This window comes from Scardinius erythrophthalmus, assembly GCF_964197995.2.
Source record: "Scardinius erythrophthalmus genome assembly, chromosome: 3".
Taxonomy (NCBI): domain Eukaryota; kingdom Metazoa; phylum Chordata; class Actinopteri; order Cypriniformes; family Leuciscidae; genus Scardinius; species Scardinius erythrophthalmus.
Window position 1 is genome coordinate 14,846,767 of NC_138223.1, and position 21,449 is coordinate 14,868,215.

At 36.8% G+C, this 21,449-nt stretch overlaps 1 protein-coding gene and 1 long non-coding RNA gene across 2 annotated transcripts in view; both read right to left on the bottom strand.

The window, feature by feature from the left end:
- The window catches only part of klhl5 (kelch-like family member 5), a 79,026-nt gene extending 58,349 nt beyond the window's left edge, over nt 1-20,677 (bottom strand). The window contains exon 1 of the mRNA XM_081362238.1: nt 20,547-20,677. The gene's annotated coding sequence lies outside the window, so the exon portion shown is untranslated. The remainder of the gene's footprint in view (nt 1-20,546) is intronic.
- LOC308687738 lies at nt 1,841-3,495 on the bottom strand. The gene is made up of 3 exons (XR_014029788.1): nt 3,361-3,495; nt 2,827-2,900; nt 1,841-2,736 (listed from the first exon to the last, which is right to left on the bottom strand). It is a non-coding gene; the product is annotated as an uncharacterized lncRNA (long non-coding RNA).
- Nucleotides 20,678-21,449: the final 772 nt, after the last annotated feature.

A 21,449-nucleotide genomic window follows, 5' to 3' on the forward strand; every position in this document is an offset into this window, starting at 1 on the left:
ACTAATAAAAATTAGTACCATGACAAATACACCACTTTGCTGTTTTTAGCACAAGCATCCCTCTCAAATTTTACACTTGTTGATTCCTTGACCTTTTCTACTTAGAACTCACTTAGTCAATGGAAATACAAACCAGACAACCACTCTACACAATCAATAACACACATTAAGTTCAATATCGCTTACACACACATTTGTCAATACCAAAACAGTACACACAGACAAAAAATGCAAAAAGATGATGGGAGAAATTAATGGCAGGAAAATGTGAGAGAAATTAATGCGAACAAGAGAAGCTGAGCTATGAAGTGTGAAAGAGACTTCAATAGATGTTTGATGCATTTCATTTTAACAGACAACGATGCAAAAGGAGATGTCCATTTGCCACAAAGAGATAGTCCATAAACGACTGTATTGTTTTCTAAATACTGTCCCACACATGCTAGAAAGAAAGAAAGAAAGAAAGAAAGAAAGAAAGAAAGAAAGAAAGAAAGAAAGAAAGAAAGAAAGAAAGAAAGAAAGAAAGAAAGAAAGAAAGAAAGAAAAAAAAAGGGGGGTTTTGGTTTTGTAGCTTAAGTATTTTCCTTGCCACAAACCTGTCTTTAATTTATGTTCTGTGCAAGAGTGAATGTGATGCCACCACAGCAAACTGCAGTCAGAGAGAGAGAGAGAGAGAGAGAGAGAGAGAGAGAGAGAGAGAGAGAGAGAGAGAGAGAGAGAGAGAGAGAGAGAGAGAGAGAGAGAGAGAGAGAGAGAGAGAGAGAGAGAGAGAGAGAGAGAGAGAGAGAGAGAGAGACACACACACAAAGGGTAAATCGTTCACAGTAGGATCAGCGGTGAGTTTGGTCTCAATTCTGGCCATGCAAACCACAACAGAGAGCTGGAATTTCTGCCTGCTTTTGTAACATTATTCACAGATGTTGGCTCTAAGGGCGCATTAAATAAACACAGCCAGACCCACGTGCCCCAAGTGCCACTGACAAGCAGCACAACATATACTAGTGGATTCTTTCATTTTATCATCATGTCCCAGAAAATGACTGGTTTAGAGCTGAATCATTCTCATCGGGCAACCAAATACAAACCACATAATGCAAAAGAGGCAGATTTTAGAGCATCTTACCCATAATGCTTCCCAAATATAGCCTGTATTCCTATGCAGTGCATAGGAATAGATCCCCTAAAAATAAAAATAATGGAAGGGGGAGGGGAGGGGGATCTGTCATTATTTACTCATACTCATGTTGTTCTACTTTTTTAAGGAAGTCTTTCATAGATGTTTTGCAGAATATTTACACTGCTTTTTTCTATACAATTAGAGCATGGCCTCCCTTACGAAAAATAAGTATACTTCAAATTAATTTTATTAAGTCTCCTTAAGTAACGTTCAAGTATATTTTTAAGTATACTTTATGTAAGTATATTAATATACTTGTAGTCTACAACTGTAGTAAACTTGTGTACTATTTCAATACTTGGGACTAAATTGGCCCACTTTTTAGTATACACAACTATAATAACTTAATTATACTTTTAAGTATATCTCGATCAAAAGATTGAGTATACACTGTAAAAATAAAAGGTGCCTGGAGGAACCTTTTGGGGTTCTTCACTTTGCCACACCGGCGGAACCGTCTGTAGATCCTCTAGGCACCCTTTAAAAAGGGCCGGTTCTCTGAGGAACCACACAGGTTTCCTGAGGAACTCTTATATTAGGCACTGTGTGGAACCACTTTGGGTGCCTCCAGGAACCAAATTTCATTTTTTTTAAATATTTAATTTCATGTTGTTACTATGGTTACCTTTGACTTCTATTATAATAAACAAATTGAACCAAATACAAAATAAGAATTGTTTATTACATATTTGATATTCATTTTTATACATACACTTCCATGCACATGGGGAAAAAAGCTAACTAGATTAATATCAATGACTACACAAAAAAATAGTATAATACATAAGCAACATGAATAATCAACCATGTATATACAATAGATAAACAAGAAAAGACATCTCAACAAAATGCATGGAAACACATATGTTCCACTAAATAAATCAATGTAAAAAAATTACATTTGAACTAATTAAAAATGTCCATCATACTTAACTTTAAAACATTTGTGTTTCAGTCCGATGGTAAGTCTGACATCACTGTTTCCAAGTCCAAAAGCTCTATCAGATGCCAAAAACAAACAAACAGTGCTAATATACACTAATTGTGCTGTAACCTTTATCTCTATACTGAAATCTCTGATGGTTAGTTATTCAGCTATTTTGAATCATTAAATGTTTAAGTCTGGGATGCCGTTAGACTGGAGACTGTAATGTACACTATGGCTTTTGAAAAGCTTAAATGTGTGACTTGAATCAACAGTGTTCATAAATGGTTGTTGAGTATTCTCATGAAACAAGATAGAGGAAGTAGAGGCTTCGACCCGGAAACAGAGTTAAGGTGCAGTAAAATGATCTGTTGTTCTGTGAATGTTCACTGGTGAATTCAGTCATTTCAATATGAATTCACACGATCAGCAATTTCGTTTGTGGTCAAAAATGTCACTATGGGACCAAGTTGGTGTGAGGTACTTAACGAGTTAGAAAAGTGAAAAGGTACAGCATCGTTTTCCGTGTGTTTTTCCTCTTTTCTGGTGGATGGTCCAGGCACTTCGATGATTTTCAGGTCTACAGGAGGATTTTTATTCTTGGTCAAACTTGTATTTCAGCTTACCGAGATCCCTGCAAAATACAAAATTTACTGTTAGTAATGTTATTAAAGTGATAGTTGTGAAATTTAAATAATTTCCTCAGCCTTGTGACGTTCCAAACCTGTTTGACTTTCTGTCTGTGGACCCAAAAGCAGATCTCAGGCATAATGCAACCCCAGTCACCATTCAGTTTCACTGCATGAAACACAAGAAGAAAACAATTGTGTAAATCATTCATGAAACCATTCTTATGCACACTTGTCTAGTTCAATTCAATGCAACAATTTATGTAAAAATGGTTAAGCTCAAAAAATGTCCCAGAAAAGATCCTAAAAATAATCAATGAGTTCACAACTCATGTGTTATGGGTTGTGTTGCAAGTCTTCTGAAGCCTAATTGCTTTTTCCTATTTATTTTTTTGTCGAAAAAGACTAAACTTGAAGTTATAATTCAGAGTTAAAATGTCTATAGCATTTTTTGTGAATCAAACCTGTGATATTATTTTTCTGAGTAACATGAATGAGATTTGAGATCATGAGAAAAGATTTTCAGAGAGTAACTGATTAAAAAACACAAGTACACAGTCAAACAATACAACTTCACACAGAGAAAGTTCATAGTAATAAAGTACTTGCATGTGGTGCAGGTAACTTACTGTAACGTTAATTCAATGTTGCCACTGAAATGTTCAGATTATTTTAGAAATGTAATGGTTGTTCTGGGGAAACAAAAGAACAAAGCTGATTATTCACAACATAATATTTATTGACCAGTAAATGGCTTTAAAATGGTATTTGAGAGAATGAGGGCACCTGTAGTAAAGTTAGGCTAAACAAAAACAGACCAAACTATAACCTGTTTTTGTTATTCATAACAAACGCCAAGAATCAGAGAATTTTCTAAATTAGTTAGGCTATATCAGCAATTTGAAGACACAGTTGTACAAAATATGTTGAATTGAATGACTAAATCAATCTAAGACAATAAGTCAATCATTTCCATTTGTTCATTAGATCAACGTAGTTAGCATCGCGGCTAAAACCTTCATACCAGATACTGTGCAATAAACGAGTGGTAAACACTGTAAAAACGTAGTAATGTATAATAAATTTAGTTTATATATATGTGTGTTTAAATATATAGTGAGTAGACTCTGTATTTATATTTATTTGGCGAGTTTACAAACCTTGTAATGGAGAGCCGAATAAACGGCGGAAGCTTTGATGAGAGGAGCCGTTACTTTCCTGATGACGATCAGCTGAGCTTTGTTGCGCGCGAGCAGCGCGAGGATCACTGAAGCGACGACAGCAGAGGGATAGCAGCAGTTTCGTGACTGAATAATACTTTTCTCCTCCTGCTTCTTCTTCTTCATATAATATTATTATTATTTAGTGTTGTTGTTTAAGGTTTAAATGACTTAATAAAATAGGCCTATAATAAATACATGTAAGCTACCCAAGTGAAAAAGACTATAGTTACTGTTAAATGTATTAAAAATGCATTAAAGTATATTTGTATTGTAGGTCTACTAAAAACACAAGTACATTTTTAATACATTTAATAGTACGTCTTTTTCACCTGGGTATGTATACTGAATCAAACTTAAGTAGCCTATAATAATAATAATAATAATAATAATAATAATAGGATAATAATAATAATAATAGAATAATAATCTAATTCGGGCCTCACTGAACCATTGGGTTCCTCCAGATGCTGGCTTTAACATAAGAGATCTTCCAGGAACCACTTAAATGTTAAAAGATCTTCCAATAACCCTTTTATCGCATTTAAGTTCCTCTATTTTCCCCCAAAGCACTTCGAGGTCTCATGGTAATGAAAAGGTGACTCCAGAACCTCTGAAGTAAATACAAAGTGCTTAAAGGATCCCATAAGTTCCAGCAAGAACCTCAAAGATTGTCAATGCTCCTCCAGTAACCCTACTATAGGAGAAAGAGCTTTGAGGCACCAAAATTACATTTTGAAGTTCCTTGAGTATCCAACAGGATACTTGAGGCTCCTTTAGTTTTTACAGTGTAGGCCAAATATACTTACACTTTTCTGTCACTACAAGTCAAATATACTTGTACAATTTTAAATATATTTCTGAGAAGTACAAAAAAGTAGACTGAAAGTATACTTTCATATTTTTAGTTTAAAAGAAGTATACTAATAGCACACATGAATAAACGTCTTTTTCGTAAGGGCTGACAAGCTCCAAAAATGACAATAAAGCACCTTAAAAGTGATCTATACGTGTTATATTAATCGCATTGTGAACAACTGTGCATGTTTTTTTTTTTTGTGTGTGTGTGTGTTTTTGGACCTCGTAATTTTGGACCAAAAATCTAGCCTGGCTAACGTCAGACCTCTTCTCATTGAGACGTGGTCTGGGAACCACATGTTCATTTTCTCGTGTTTGAGGCGTGGTTTACGAATGCCCAGAGCCGTTTATTGGGCGCTACGAATGTCTATCAAATGCGCCCGTAAGTAGCTCATAGCCAATCGCTTCAATTATACCAGATGACGTATGTAGAGTGACAGAAATTCGACGAGGAAGAAGACGAAATAAACTTGCGTTCTAAACTTCTTAGAACACTATCTAAGGCTGCATCGAAAAGTAACTTCGCGTCTGATGCCATGTTGGATCCATAGATATAAACAAACTGCTTCGGTGTGTCGCATAGACGTCGTCATCGTCTTGCTGCTCCCTCCCCGTTCTGTGATTGGTTCCCTTTTTGAGGGGAAAATCTGGTCCATGGTATCCAGGCGCTGTGCGCAAAGCAGCATGGGGAAACCCAGGCTACCAAAAATAATTTAATCCACTTAAACCCCGCCCCTTTCTTGAGGATGGTCACATTTACTGTTGTTTGGTGAATTTTCGCAGGCAAAACCCAATCAATAATAATCCAATTTCAACAAGAATCTAAGCGATAACAAATTTTGTGTGAGGGTGAAGGATCAGTTTCAATTCGGAAGAAAAGATCTGTCACCACAGTTACATCTCATCTCAAATCTCATTCACGCACAATCAATCTTGCTGTGTCGCAATCAGTGACATGAGACATGAGCGCCAATGGCATTTGCCATTTGTTTTGACTGCATGATCTAAAAACTTGACTTTCTGGCTTCAAAAAGGCTTGGAATATTGCACACTAGTCATATTTTATTTAGCTTTATACTTCCTGGTCAAAATATGCTTTAGTATGAAAAAAATGCACTATGCATATTCTTCAAAATATCTCAATAAATAGTTCCAGAGAAGGAAGCAAGGGGTTTACATCAACATGAGAGTGAGAAAATAATGACAGAATTTTAATTATTGGGCGAGCGGTCACTTTAAAGGAATGCATGTGGCAGTTGTGTATGTGGGAGGAGATTAATTCCAAGGAGGAATTTAATGCTGTCCCAGAGTGCTTTGTTCCCCGACAGCAATGCTGCACTCCTGTCAGCTGGAACGGAGACTGCAGTGCGTGAAAACACAGGTCTCAGGCCAGCAGTCATACTAGCTTCGAGGAGAGAGTCAATGGTGACCCTGTGATGGTCAAAGCTTTATTTCACACTGATTCAGGTCTGGAGGAAGCAAGCCTGACAGGAGTGTTAGCCTCTGTATGTGTGATCATAAATACACACACACACACACACTCACATTCATTCATACACCCTGTTGTCACAAAGCTTTATGGCTAGCGCGACTGCACGAAACATCATTGAGTGATTGGAAGGATGATTAAGCAATTTATTCTTTATGGCCCCTACTTATTTTCTCAAGGTTAATCCAATCTGTCTCTCCTTCTCTCCCTCTCCTTCTTTCCACCCCTTGATTTCATTTTTCATCTTTCCTGCATGTAAATCAAAACCGTCCAGCAAATATATCACACAAATGGGCATATGGAGGAGACGCTGGGGAGACTAATTAAACTATCGCATGATTCAGCATTTCTTATGTTGTGAAAAGAAGGATTGCTGTAGGACTACAAACCTGCACACATGCAACATACACAGGTGAGATAGGCTATGTGCGGTAAACAAAAACTGTTTCTCTGTATGTAGTTTGTAAACTTTTTAACAGAATATTACATTAAATGAATTAACCATGATTCATTTTGTGATTCCAGAAGAACTGTGTTCTTAACTGTGTTTTAGTTTACATCCTTGGTTGTGTGTTATTTTTAGCGTTTTAGATTGTTTTAAATTATTAATAATCATTTATTAAATTTACATACTTTTGTTTCCCAGCTCCCTATTTGAGAACCACTGCTGTAGAAAATTGTTTCTAATTACTACAAAACATTTTTAAATTGTCACATAAATGTAATGTAAATGTAAACATAATTGTTTTCTGGCAACTCTAAACTTCCTTTTTAAAACATTTAAAGTTAATTACATTGTATGTCATGGGAGGAACTGCATTGCTTTCATTTGTTTGTTGCATACAAGCAACATTTGTGCAGTAGTGAATGGATATGTGCAGATATAAATGGATGCAATGAATACAGCCACTACAGAGAATATACTGTATTACAGTTACGGTATCATATGTTTTATATATATTTTAGATACATTTATAACATTTAGAAAGTGAATTCAAAAAATTGAATCTATTTAACCTAGGAGCCCATTTTTGCAGCCTCATCCCTGATTTTTTTTTTTTTTTTTTTTATGTAATCAAATGTCCATCCTATAAAAGAAACAAAACTGAATCAATTATATTTTCAACACTGCTTTCATAACATGTCCAATAGATGGTTAAACAGTGAGACTGCAAACGTGTGTATGGAGAAAAGACAGAAGGGCTGGGTTTTACGGCAGAGTCCTCATTTCCTGTCTTTCACACACACACACACACACACACACACACACACACACACACACACACACACACTGTAATGTCTGTATTGTCACATCAGGTTATGCTATACAGATTTCCACACTTCAGTTCAGCTGCATCCATCATTAAAGTCACACACTCACTCACACACACACACACACACACACACACACATACACACTGTAATGTCTGTATTGTCTCATCAGGTTATGCTATACAGATTTCCACACTTCAATTCAGCTGCATCCATCATTAAAATCACACACTCAAATACACACACACACACCACCTACTTACACTCACATACCATGTAATCTCATCCTTGAAACCCCAAGCTGAACCGGGCTGAGAGGTTAGAAATCTAATTTCTTTGATTCATGTCTGCAACAGTCGTGGGAGGAAATATGTTTCATTTCTTAAGAGAAAAGAACTACACACATCTGACACACATTTCCCTGAAACTACGGGTATATCTATAGTCATACAACAGTATGCATTACACACAGCATGATGACGATAATGTGTGCACATTTCTGTTTTACAAAAAGCCACACATACGCACAAACATCTTACTATTCAGAGTGTGTTCGTTTCCAAATAGTATTCTTCCTGCTCTGGTGCATTCATATTTCCTCTACTGCCAATGGATGAAATTATAAGACCGATCCGGATGCCCACACAAACACACACACACACACACACACACACACACACACACACACACACACACACACACACACACACACTCTCTCTCTCTCTCTATTCACTCCAAACTCATCAGCCAGGCCATATCTCCAGGCCCATTTAGCACATAGCAATGACATTTTCATCCTTCCTTTCACTGATTCTCATATAGGTCTCCTTAAGCTGAGCAGAAAGCAGTGCGGGAATTGAATGCAGATGGAGGTGATACAGGGGCAAGCCAGCAGGGTTTAGATGCCAGAGGAGATGGACGGAGGAATGGATTTAAAAAAAAAGAAAAAGAAAAAAAACCATTGCAGGCCCGTGGTTAAGAGAAACGAATACATCTGGCTGGCAGACCACCTCCAGAAACAATATCCCTCTTCTTTTTCTTTATATACTGAAGAGCCTGAAAATCCTCAGGATGTCTGTTGTAACTCCAGCCCAGGACGTACATTTAAAGGCACACTAAAACATTCAGCCCTACATGCCGCTGATAAAAATCTACCATGAAATTACCATAGTTTCTTGGAAATACCTTGTTTTTTTCAGACCTGTACCAAGGTAAAATTATAATATTCATGGTATTCTATCACCATGGTACATTTAAAGGTCCCGTTCAAACTTTGTTTCAAACTTTAGTTAGTGTGTAATGTTGTTGTCAGAGTATAAAAAATATCTGTAAAATTATAAAGCTCAAAGTTCAATGCCAAGCGAGATATTTTATTTAGTCACATAGTCGCCTACATCGAACGGCCCGTTTGGACTGCATCCCTCTACTTCCTTCTTTAATGACGTCACTAGAACAGTTTTTTGACTAACCTCCGCCCACAGGAATACACAAAAAAAGGGGGCGTGGTCTTGTTGCGCTCCCACAGAGAAGAGGAAGAGTTGCGTTTGTAGAGTGTGTTTGTCGCCATGTCGTCGAGACGCTGTTATTTTCATCCCGGAGTCCAATCACCTTTGTTTGGCCTTCCCTGAACGCATGCATCTCCACGTTATGGTAAGAGGCGTGATCTTTCCGGGCAACGTGCGCTAAGCTGCTGTCCAATCACAACACAGGAACCGCTGGCACAATCAGAACTCGTTACGTAATATTTCTGAAGGAGGGACTTCATAGAACAAGGAAGTCATCAGCCCGTTCTTAGGACAGTGAAAACAGCGGTATACAGATAAGTAAATTGTGTGAAAAATACTGTGTTTTTTTACACACGAAACATGAACACATGTTATATTGCACACTGTAAACACAATCAAAGCTTCAAAAACACACGAAAAACGGGACATTTAATTGTCATTCAGAGATGTTCCCATGACAATACCATGTTTTTCTGCAAATGTACCATGGTAATACTATGGTATTCCCAGTCAGAGTATCATTATTGCTTTTTGGACATGTTCAATGATACTACTATGGTTTCTGGGCAAACACCATGTTTTTAGGCATACCTGTTTCATCATATGGTATTCTACCTAAGAGTTAATACCATGGTACATGTAATATGGTAATGGGTCAATGACAAATAATTTTTCAGCATCATTACTACAGTCTTCTGTGTCACACGATCCTTCAGAAATCATTCTAATATGCTGATTTGGTGCTCAAGACACTTTTCTTATAATCAATATTGAAAACTGAAAACTATTGTGCTGCTAAATAGTTTTGTGGAATCCGCAATTTTTTTCAGAATTCTTTGATTAATTGAATGTCTAAAAGAACAGCATTCATTTGAACTAGAAATCTTTTGTAAAATTATACATAAATGTCTTTACTGCCACCTTTGATCAATTTAATGTGTCTTTGCTGAACAAAATTATTCATTTATTTTCAACTTTTGCACAGTAGCGTACCATAGTAACACCTTGCTATGCTTGGTATTCATATTCTACCTAAAAATAAATGCCATGGTACATTGAATATGGTAATGCAGACATGTTACCATAGTAACATCATAGTATGTGGATATACAGTATGTCTACAAAACCATGATGCTACAGTGGTACATGTGTCATGGAAATATAATGATATTCTTGTTATTTATGGTATTTGATCTTGGAATAAATAGCATTGTATATGGAATATAGTAATGCAGTATATATCACATATCTAAGAAATATGGTATAACCATCTGATGCGATTAGTACTGCCACAGTACGCTTTTGTAAGGTGTGAACAGTGTGTTTGAGTGTACAAGTATGTGTTTGTGTTTGCTAGGCATATGTTTTCTAGGAGACAGATTTGTCCTCGATGAGACTCATAATATTTCATAGCTTATTTTTATGGTGTTGATAAACCGTACAGCAGCAAAGCTGAACACACACAGACTGAGACCCTAGAGATAAGTGCTGAAGATCAGGAGATCTTGACACCGTTTGCTTTCCATCAAAGAGGGAATAAACAGAAAGGTCTTAAAATGAAATTAATACACAAGCTTAAAACCTCTAGACCCTAAAGATCTAGAGCATCTTCAAAAGATCATAAAGCACATCCTGAATTATTGAACTCCTACAATGCCTCACTCTCTCTGTCTCTCTCTGTCTCTCTCTCTCTCTCTCTCTCTCTCTCTCTCTCTCTCTCTCTCTCTCTCAAACATAAACAAAGAAATAAATATTCCTGTCCCTAGTCTTGCTTTACTTGAGTCAAGCCCCACTCACTCACACACAAACACACACATCTCCTTTACGAGTCTCCCGAAGGCTTATCGTTTAAGGATCATAAATACTGCTGCAATCTCACACAGTAAATACAGATCATTTAGGTTTCCCCTCTTCTACCGGCCACGAGGGAAACACACGTGCACATGCAGGAGAGCTAGAACGAGATTGTGAACACCTGGGGTCTGACCTGCATAAACACACTGAACACACTGATGCGGCACTATAACGCTGAGCACAAATGATCTGTGTGAGAGAGAGAGAAGAGAGAGAAAGAGGGAGAGACAGTCAGGTAAGTGCTGATTTAGCAGTTCAGTTTCTCTGCTCTCATTTCCATTGCTCACTGTCTTCAACTTACTTGTTCTATTCATCTCTATCTATTGCTCTTTCAGTCTGTATGGCTGCAGATTATTTAAATCCATATGCATTTCTTTATAGCATATATATAACAAATTATAGCAAATTATATATGCAGTATATATCATTTCTGAAAATTCTAATCTTTGATTAACGAAAAAAAGTTATCATTTTATCATTTATTATAAATTATCATTGCTGGGCAACGATTAATCGCGATTAACCGCATTCGAAATAAAAGTTTGTGTTTACATGTGTGTGCACTGTGTATAATTATTTTGTATATATAAATACACACATATGCATGTATATATTTAAGAAAAAAATGTTATTTATATATAAAATATTGATATTTATATTATATATATATATATATATTATGTAAAGATATATATACAGTACATACATGCAAATATTTCTTAAATATATACATGCATATGTGTATTTATACAAAATAATTATACACAGTACACACACATACATATGTAAACACAAACTTTATTTTGGATACGAATCCGATTAATTGCGATTAATCATTGCCCAGCACTATTAAAAATGTTAGGATATTACAAGCAGTTTAATATTTTATTGTCAAAGGCCACATATTACTTGCATTTCGTGCCCAGCAAGTGTTCATTTTAATGAAGTATCATAAATGTACTTGCACATTAATCAAAATAACTAGAAAAAATTCCTTACATGCTCAAAAGCTAATTATCAAACAGCATATCAAACAAAATTAAAGTATTCATAAAACAGTAGCAAGTAACCAGATGTCCTATTACTTTTCTCTGAGACTACGAAGTGCACGTTTGATTAACACTTTACTATCCCATAAGGCCACAGGAGTGTTGTCGCACTCGCAGCTGACGCCATAAGTCCCATGAAAAATGACAACATGCGGGATGTAGACAGAACAGATTTTCCCATTAAAGTAACAGATGTATAAAATGTCTAAATATTTTAGTCAAAAATGTACCTGCAAAATTACTGTAAGACTTAATTCAGCAGAAGCTGATTTTATAGTTGATACCTGAATATATAGATACAAATCACCATCCATGTTCACACTCAAGTCAAGTTTGTCTTCATCAAGATTAATGACTATAGTTGTAGTCATTCATCCTTGACTGATCCAAATGACTTGCCTCAATAAGGCATACAAAAATATTTTAATAAGGACAGATTTATATCACAATGACCATAGAAATATATACTTTGTTCAATCTAAATTAACTAAAACTATTTTAATTGAGAATTGAAAAACTGAAAAAAAAAATCATTTACTTAAGTATATGAAGTACTTATACTTTAGCCCCATGATAATAATAGTGTCAGCTGGGACGTCACGTCTCTCTGCTGGGATTTTTTTTTTTTTATATTTATATATATATAAAAATAATGTAAGAGTGCAAAAATAGTGTAAAAAAAAAAAACACGGTGTCACAGTGTCATCTACAAATCTGAGAAAAGGCCTTCATATGCTCACCCTGTGCGTGTGTGCGTATGTGTGTGTGTGTGTGTGTGTGTGTGTGTGTGTGTGTGTGTGTGTGTGTGTGTGTGTGTGTGTGTGTGTGTGTGTGTGTGTGTGTGTGTGTGTGTGTGTGTGTGTGTGTGTGTGTGTGTGTGTGTGTGTGTGTGTGTGTGTGTGTATTCATGCTCTGCTCCCTCTCAATATGTTCACATGCAGAATGCAGTGACAGCATCAGCACTTTTTTCAAACATACTCAGAAGGTCAAAATTTTGTAGTGCGAGGTCGTCTTACATGACAGTACAGGAGTCATTTTGACAGACACTTGCGTAATTCCCACTCGATAACAAGATTAGCTAACTAACATTTACTGGCAAACAAGGGAGGAGAGAGAAAGGAGGGGCAAAATTCAACGGTGTACCAAAAACTTTTGGACTGTGTGTGTGTGTGTGTGTGTGTGTGTGTGTGTGTGTGTGTGTGTGTGCAGACTGAGCCTTAGACCATCTGTGAGTCTGAGAAGCCAATTTTCCGCCCATGGACCTTCACAACCAGCAAAGAGAGAGCTCTGCCAAGAAAAGAAAGATCTTAATGCCAAGAAAATCCCTTTCCTCTTTCAGTCTGCCATTCAGCCTCCATCTGCGCTGACAGGGACTGGTGTGTTTAGACAGCTCCCTGCCATCTTTCATCATCTGTCCCTTGTCTGCGTTTCAGTCCACAATCCACTGAGATGTGGCAATTAACAAATGAACACACCAACCACAATATTATGGTTCGTAAATTATGATTACTTTATACATGCCTTTATACATGCAAGTAAAACAGGGTTGAATATGAGACAAGGAACTCTTAAACATGCCATATGCTGGATGTGGTGCTGGAAAATGGCTTTCATGTGTAAATATATATTGACTTTCATGTAAAGTCATTTTGACAGAGCATATGTTTTCGTTTTGTTTGCGGTCTTTCTGCCTCAATTTAGTCACACAACAGTTCAATGTGTCGCAACCTTTTTGCCACATTTATGGTACAGTATGTGAAGAGAGGACAGGAAATGATACGACAAGAGAAGTGTGTGGTGGATGATAATGGAAACTGTGGAAGGCTGCCCAATTTAGCAATTTTTCTGTTAAAAGTGACTGCAAATTAAAATCCTGGGGCCTCATTTATAAAGATGTGTATAATGATTCTAAATGTGAATGCACGAAATGTTCCTAGAATTTATAAAATGTCCATTTGCACAAAAAAGCAGTTCATCTTAAATTCAAGCACAATGTGTACAAGTGCATTAATAATTCATTAATACAATACAATTGTATTCATTTTAGTGATTAGATTTTCACAGAGCAGTTATGCTCATGTGCACATATAATTATATTCATACATACTGTGAATGTGATAGCTTATTTATCTTTATTTTCATAAACTATGCTGAATTAATTAAATTACTTGTATATGAGTGCCAAAATGCATGCTCTTTGATTGGCTAAGCCGGCATAAGAAAATTTTCACATCAGTTTCTGCCTTTATAAATCCCAATTTGTTCATCACTTTTGACATTGTATATCATGCGTATAAATGAGGTCCCTGAATTGTTTGTAGGGCTGCGCAATTTGGCCAAAAATGTTGTTATTATTTATCAATATGACTATGAAATAATAATAACAACAACAACAACAACAACAACAACAACAACAACAAGTGAAAGAATGATAAGAAGAAAATTTCACTGTAAAACTAATATAATGCTGTTAAATTATAAAACTAATCAATTTATTTTCAAACGTTATACCAATGAGCTTTTATTTTGGTAGAAAGCTTCTCTGTTGTTGACAACAGCCGGACAAGTGCTTCTCATTTCAAGTTTGGAAAGACGGTTGGTGCATAGTGTTCCCAAATGCACATTAAAAGGGACAAACTCACAGCACTGCAGAGACAGAGTTCGCATGGAGCAGCATTCACTGAGAATGGAGTTACTCTGAGAAACTGAAAACAACTGATCATGCATGAGCTGCTCACGTGTAAATGAACACAGTGACGTTTCACTCTGAAACATGCAGCTCATCGCAGCCTTTATGATAACGCAATTTCAGTATTATCTCGACCTGATTTTATGTACAAGCCAGATCTGAACCCACATTGCTCACATGAGAACCAAAGCTCAATGTTTTGGAGTACATGCACTTGCTGCCAAATCAACACTTTTATGTACTAATGTGCACTAACCACAAGGCCACAGTTCTGAGAAAAAAAAACTGATTTCTTTGTTTGCATAGCAATAATCAGGCTGAGTTTTTAGACAAAAACCTGACAAGGAAAAAATCCATAAGGATATTTCATAAAGAAAGCCACAGTCCCAGATTACCCTGTGAAATACAATGCAAAGAGGGTCTATTGAGCGACTGTCTGCTTTATTGAACCACCTTTTTGATGAATGAACAAATGCAGAGGGCCAAACACACCGACATTCCCTCACAAAGGTCACCTTAAAGCCTGCTGAATTGATCAGAAAGAGAGAGAGAATGTGTGAGGGAGAGAGAGAATCTGACTCCAGAGGACGAAGTACATGTCATCTACTGCTGCAGTGACCTACTGAATAAAACCACTCAGGCAAATGATGTGCATGGGGTAAAAACTGCATTACAAACCACTTTCCACTTCTAAGATGGGAGCTAAACTTTAGGGAACAATACCTTAACTTACCAAAATACTAGCATGAACGCTGTATCTAAACAACAAGCACTGAAACAGGCAGTTGTGCCAATTAATGATGCATACATTATCGTTTTGTATATAACATGGTGCAGAGCAGTCCCTGTTGGGACAGATTAGTCATGAGCTGTCATGGAGGAAAACATGAACCATAATGGCTGCACATCTGTCCAGTGTTAGCGACAGCGGTACTGGAGACAGGGTTAACAGTAAACTAGAAGAGCAGTGCTAGTTTGAGTTATGATACTGTCTGTGGGGGGGGGGGGGGGGTGCAGTATCATAATTCATCTTCATCAAAAGTATTCATAATTCATCAAAAGTATTCATCTTTTCCTTTGTCAATTATTTCTTTAAACTGCCGCAAAGCTTATGCATGCAGTGTGAATGCTGTAACCTGTTAATGTGGGTGACAAAATACATATACCTTAAAAAGTCATATCTGAAAAATGAATAAATACATTACCGTTCAAAAGAAATCAATACTTTTATTTAGCAAGTATTATTAAATTGACAGTAAAGACATTTATAAAGTTACAAAAGTTTTATTTTTTAAGTTACTATTTAACTTTCTATTCATCAAGGAATCCTGGAAAAAAAGTATTGTAATTGTGAAATAAAGAGATGATGATATAATAATAATACATGTTACTTTGAGCACCAAATTAGCATATTAAAATTATTTCTTAGAGATCATGAGACATTGAAGACTGCTGCTAAAAATTCAGCTTTGCCATCACAGGAATAAATTGCATTTTAAATATATTAAAATATATATATTTTTTGAAATAATTGTAAATAATAATTGCACAATATTACTGTTTTTACTGTATTTCTAATAAAATAAATGCAGCCTTAGTGAGAAAGAGACTTCTTTCAATAAAATAAATATATGCACCGACCTCACACTTCGCACATTTCAAGATATTTGGATGACAAATTCAAATACTCAAAACATTCAGGCAGATTAAACTGCATTGTGATCACAGACTTATGATTCTTAGAAGCATTCTGAGCTATATTTTTAATTTGATAGTAGAGATGCACCGAAGTATTGGCCAATAATCGGTATTAGCCGATAAAATCTATTATTTTCACTTTTGCCAGTTTAAAAACAGCCGATTATATCATGTCAATCAAAAGGGTGCGGAAAAACGTGTCAAACAATAAATGGAGTTTTGATGCTCTTAAATGTGACGTGACAGGTCGCTGCAGCGCCTCAAGCGGCAGTGCGGAGCGCAAGTCTTTTCTTTCACTTTAATTCAAGTTATGTCATGAAAGACGTTCGTGGATAGCAGAAGGTATCTTACAGAGGGAAACTTACCGAAATCCATATCATGTCTCATAATCACTCAATCTGTTTCAGAAAGATGTTAATAAAACATCTTGAGAATATTATGTCACTTAACATTGCATTTACCTAAGGAAAGCTATCCGATGTTCACAGTTTGTTAGTTAGCTTTAAAAAAAACATTACATTTTTTATATGAGTGCAATTATCTGAAAATAAACAGCAGTTAAATATAATACCTCTTTATATTATTTGTATTTGTATTATATAATATTATTTGAACCTAATGAGATGGTTCCCTGTATAGTTTGCATCATTATTTGTGAGATTTTTTTTCCTTAAAAAAAAAAATCAAATAATCAGCTATCATTATCGGCAGAGAAATTGAGTATGGGTGCATCTCTATTTGATAGTAATACCTTTTTTTATGTCCCCACATGCCATTTAGACTTCAAATATTTGTCCATGCACATATTTTTTCATGTTCATGTGTTCTACAATCACATATCAAAATGATATATTCCAGCAGTCCATCCTTTATATAAACTTCCCAGGCTGAATTCGCTTCAATCCATAATTCATCTGCTATGACTTATTAATGTCTCTTTTCACAGAGAGAGACAGAGAGAAATCAACAAATCCTGAGGAGCTCAGAGCAGAGGATGGATAAAAGAACAGTTTTTGAAAACACATTGATTAGATTAACACCCTACATATAGCTAAAAGTATGTGAACACCCGAGCACTGTGTCCACATGCTTGACATTTCATTTTAAAAACACTGGCATATTGATATGAAGTTCTCTTTCCTTTGCTGCTACAGCTCCCACTCTTCTGGGAAGGCTTTCCACAATGTTGGAACATGGCAGCTGGGATTTGCTCCCATTCAGACACAGTAAAGTCAGGCACTGATGTTGGGTGATGGGCCTTGGCTTGCAGTCTGCATTCCAATTAATCTCAAAGGTGTTCAATGAGGTCCAGGTCTGGGCTTTGTGAGGACTAGTCAAGCTTATACTTCAGATTCAGTAAACCATTTCTGTATACTCGTGTCCACTATAGACAGTAAAAAACGGCTAGCAGACAGCAGACAAACGGCTAGTAGTGATAGCAGCGGCAATCCACCTTTCACTCAAGTGGCCACGTCCTTAATTATACAGAACTTTAAGGCTTAATATAAATTAAACGGATTGTACCAGGCTGTTAACATATTTTTTTATTCCGGCAAACTTCCGGCAAATTTAGATTTGCTCTGCAAGTAGTCTGGCAAAGAGCCCATTCAAGCCCATTTCTAATCCGTCCAAATCAAGGCACCAATCAGAAACGTTGAGGCGGGCTTTACACGATGACGATCGCTCTGATTGGTTTTAGGTCTAGCCTATCGTGCCCAGAGGCATTTGAGAGACCGTTGGTGAAGCGCACCAACTTTTAAATGCATTATTATATTCAAATTGCAAACACATGAGGGCAGTCTCCATGAAAGACCCACTGGCAGATGAACGTGCTACTACATTTCTCTCCGAAACGGTAGGAAATTAAATTAGATATAATAGAGGATTTTAACTGTGACAAGATGATTGACAGGGCAGTTTACGTGACAGGATGCACTCGACAGATCCGTCCGATAAAGATGACGAAGTATTATGTCCCAAAGCTTGCCTACTTTTTTGCTACACATTCAAAAATAATACCTTTTCTTCACAAAAAGAGTGCATACTTTTATGGCGTAGTGTAACTTAGGCGAATTGGGACGCAGCATATGGCTTTACACGATGACGATCGCTCTGATTGGTTTTAGGTTTATCCTATTGCGCCCAGAGGCATTTGAGCGATGTCTGTTGGTGACGCCCCTTTGGAAATGAGTTATAAATGAAGCTTTGCCAGACCATAACTCAGTTACTACTGAGAATGGTCTGGTTTTAACCAGGCTAGTAAAGTTGGGCATTTTAGCATGGGATTGACTCTCTTTTGGAGCATGTCTCTAGTGGTCAGTCGATGAATTGCAGTTTAAGTCACTTCCGTGTTGGATTCAAGAGAGAGACCAGATGGGTGCCGCTCAGGCGGGTAATCCATCGACCGGAAGTTGAAGCCGGCCGCGTCCCGCCATCTTGTAGCAGAACTTCACGTGCGTTAGCATTCCATTGACTCCCATTCATTTTGGCGTCACTTTGACAGTGAATAACTTTACATCTGAGGCATTTAAAGACTCCATTTGTCCATTATTTATTTCTAAAGAAACACGACAATATATAAAGGGCTCCATTACCTTATATGTTACATTATGGCCCTGTAGAAACAATTTTTGTAAAAAATAGGCTAACGATTGCGTCATAACCACTCGACTCTCTGTCGCACAGTAGAGAAATTACAGTACAGATAAGAGGAGAGGCTCACAGGCAATCGGGGGGACGTCAAGGGAGAAGCCCTGGCTTTACATTTAAAAATAAATACTATACAAAATAATTAATCAGAATACTTACTCCTGCTTACTCACGCCAAAGAACTCTTTGCTCAAGCTCGCCGTCTCTGCAGGATTAACGTTGCCAGTTTGCACGCACAACTACTTGAAGATTTACATCTGTCAGACAGGTTGCTCACGTCATCAAGCTTAGTTTGAGTCGGTTTGAGTCTGCGTGTCAGGAACGGAAGTGCTAAAAAATCGCTAAAAATGGGCTTCACTTCACAATGGGGTTCCAATGAGATGGCTCTGTCCACTTCTTATACTGTCTATGGTGCCGCTTGGTCTCCACCTATTGGCGTACCGATGTAGTCAGAGAAGTGACATCAAGTGACATCACTGGGGGAGGGGAATTGTCTATTTTGATTTCATGGTGACTTTAAGCTAAATCCCCAGCACTGATGTAAACAAGCTCAAACTAATTTGTTTGTTTACTCACAACGCACTTGGAGAAAATCATTACAGCTTTAACAAGAGGCACAAAAAAGGACAGAAAACGAATAAATGCCTGGACATGCTGCACATCTCCTTTCTCGTTGTTTCTCTGTTCTATCATAGTCAGACACTAATTAAAAATACAACAACGAGGATGGGCGTCAGTAGGTGTATATCTTTATATAAAATGCATCTCTTCCTTTTGACTTCGACTAGAATCAATCCACCTAAAATGCAAAATCTGCCCACAGTGACGCTTCTTATTGACAAAGACGTTTTGCCTCTAAAACATATTTATAACATCTATAAGCTAGAAAAATCTTTCCAATAATCCAGAGCTTAACCAACGGCACAACAGAAGATTTGCCTTATGTCTTAACGAATCCATGGATTTAGATTATACGAAAACAGACGTAACCTTTACCCCTTTTTTAGAAACATTTATTTGAAGTGTTGACGTTTCATTCGGTACTGAACCGCCCTATGTGCGTGGAGTTGTGCTTCACGCGCTGCAATTGTGATAAATTTGTTTGCCTGACATAGTGAGCATATCCGCGCGAGACCGTTTACGATAAATATCAAATTAATATATTTTCCAGGGATAGCCTACTTTCTTTCCCAGAGCAAAACACTTTCGTTTCCTGTTGGGTATATCAACAAAATCCACCCCTCTGCACTTCCTTTGTCAGAAGAGCTAACCCACGCTGGAAATATCATATGAAACAACTTTTAGTTAGAGAATAGATCTTCCTTCTATCAAAACTATCGGAACTCACAGGCCAGTCTGAACCCCGTGCTTTCCTGCTGAATGAGTCCGCACATTAAAAGCGTTTATGGGCTTATTCATTTCCCTTTTACCGCATAACTATCTGCGAACTTGTAGCTGCACGTATTTCGAATGGGCTTCAGCTGTCAACCAAAATAACCCCACATCACAACGCGTGAAATAAGTTATCTTACCTGGCGGGTTAATGCTCTGCTGTAGTGTTATCGCTGGCTTCGGATGTAATTTGCACATTTAGTAGTTGAACAGTGACCGGATCTTTAAACTCTGGTTATAATAGCGTGATTCACTTTTGGGCGAAAAGGCGTGGAGTTGGAGGAGGCAATATAGACTAAACTTTATTGTCATTCTCACAACACGGATGAGGGGAATATATATATATGTATATAAACATAAAAAAAACATTTCCTTCATAAACCCTGTCATACTTAAGACATTTCCAATTAAAATAAAATAATTTACTATAGAGCCCTAAAACTGAAGCAGAGGTAGCCAATTCAAAGTATTGTTTCCCCTTGATATAGCCTATATGCACACACACACAAATCTCCACTCTCACTTGAAATTGTGGACTTTCACTAACGTTAGGCTACATTGTATCTTTACTTAATGGGGAGTTATGAGTTTACTTTTATGTAGCTATTATTGTGTGACAGTACAGTTCATAAGGTCATGTTCTCGGGGGGCTTATGACTGTTCATTATCATACCAATAATCGGTCTTCAATTCTTTACTAAAGATTTTTTTTTGGGGGGAGGGGGTGAAAAGACAGTGTCTCCACCTAGTGGGTATTGCACAGATGAGTACGAAGATTGACAGTTGACAAGGTCTATAGGGCCTAGTTTTAATACAGTAGCTTTAAATATTTTATTATAACTGTTGTACAAAAGAAAAAAATCCAAATCCTCACACAATAAATTAGGTAGAAAGTGAGAAATTGGTAACATTAAGAATTGTGACTTCTGAATTTTATTTTATTTTTTTAAATATTCTTCACATGCATAATACATTCTTAGATGCTGCAGTCAAGATGAAACACCATTAGATGAGTGACAGAGAGAGTATTGTCATCTTGAAAG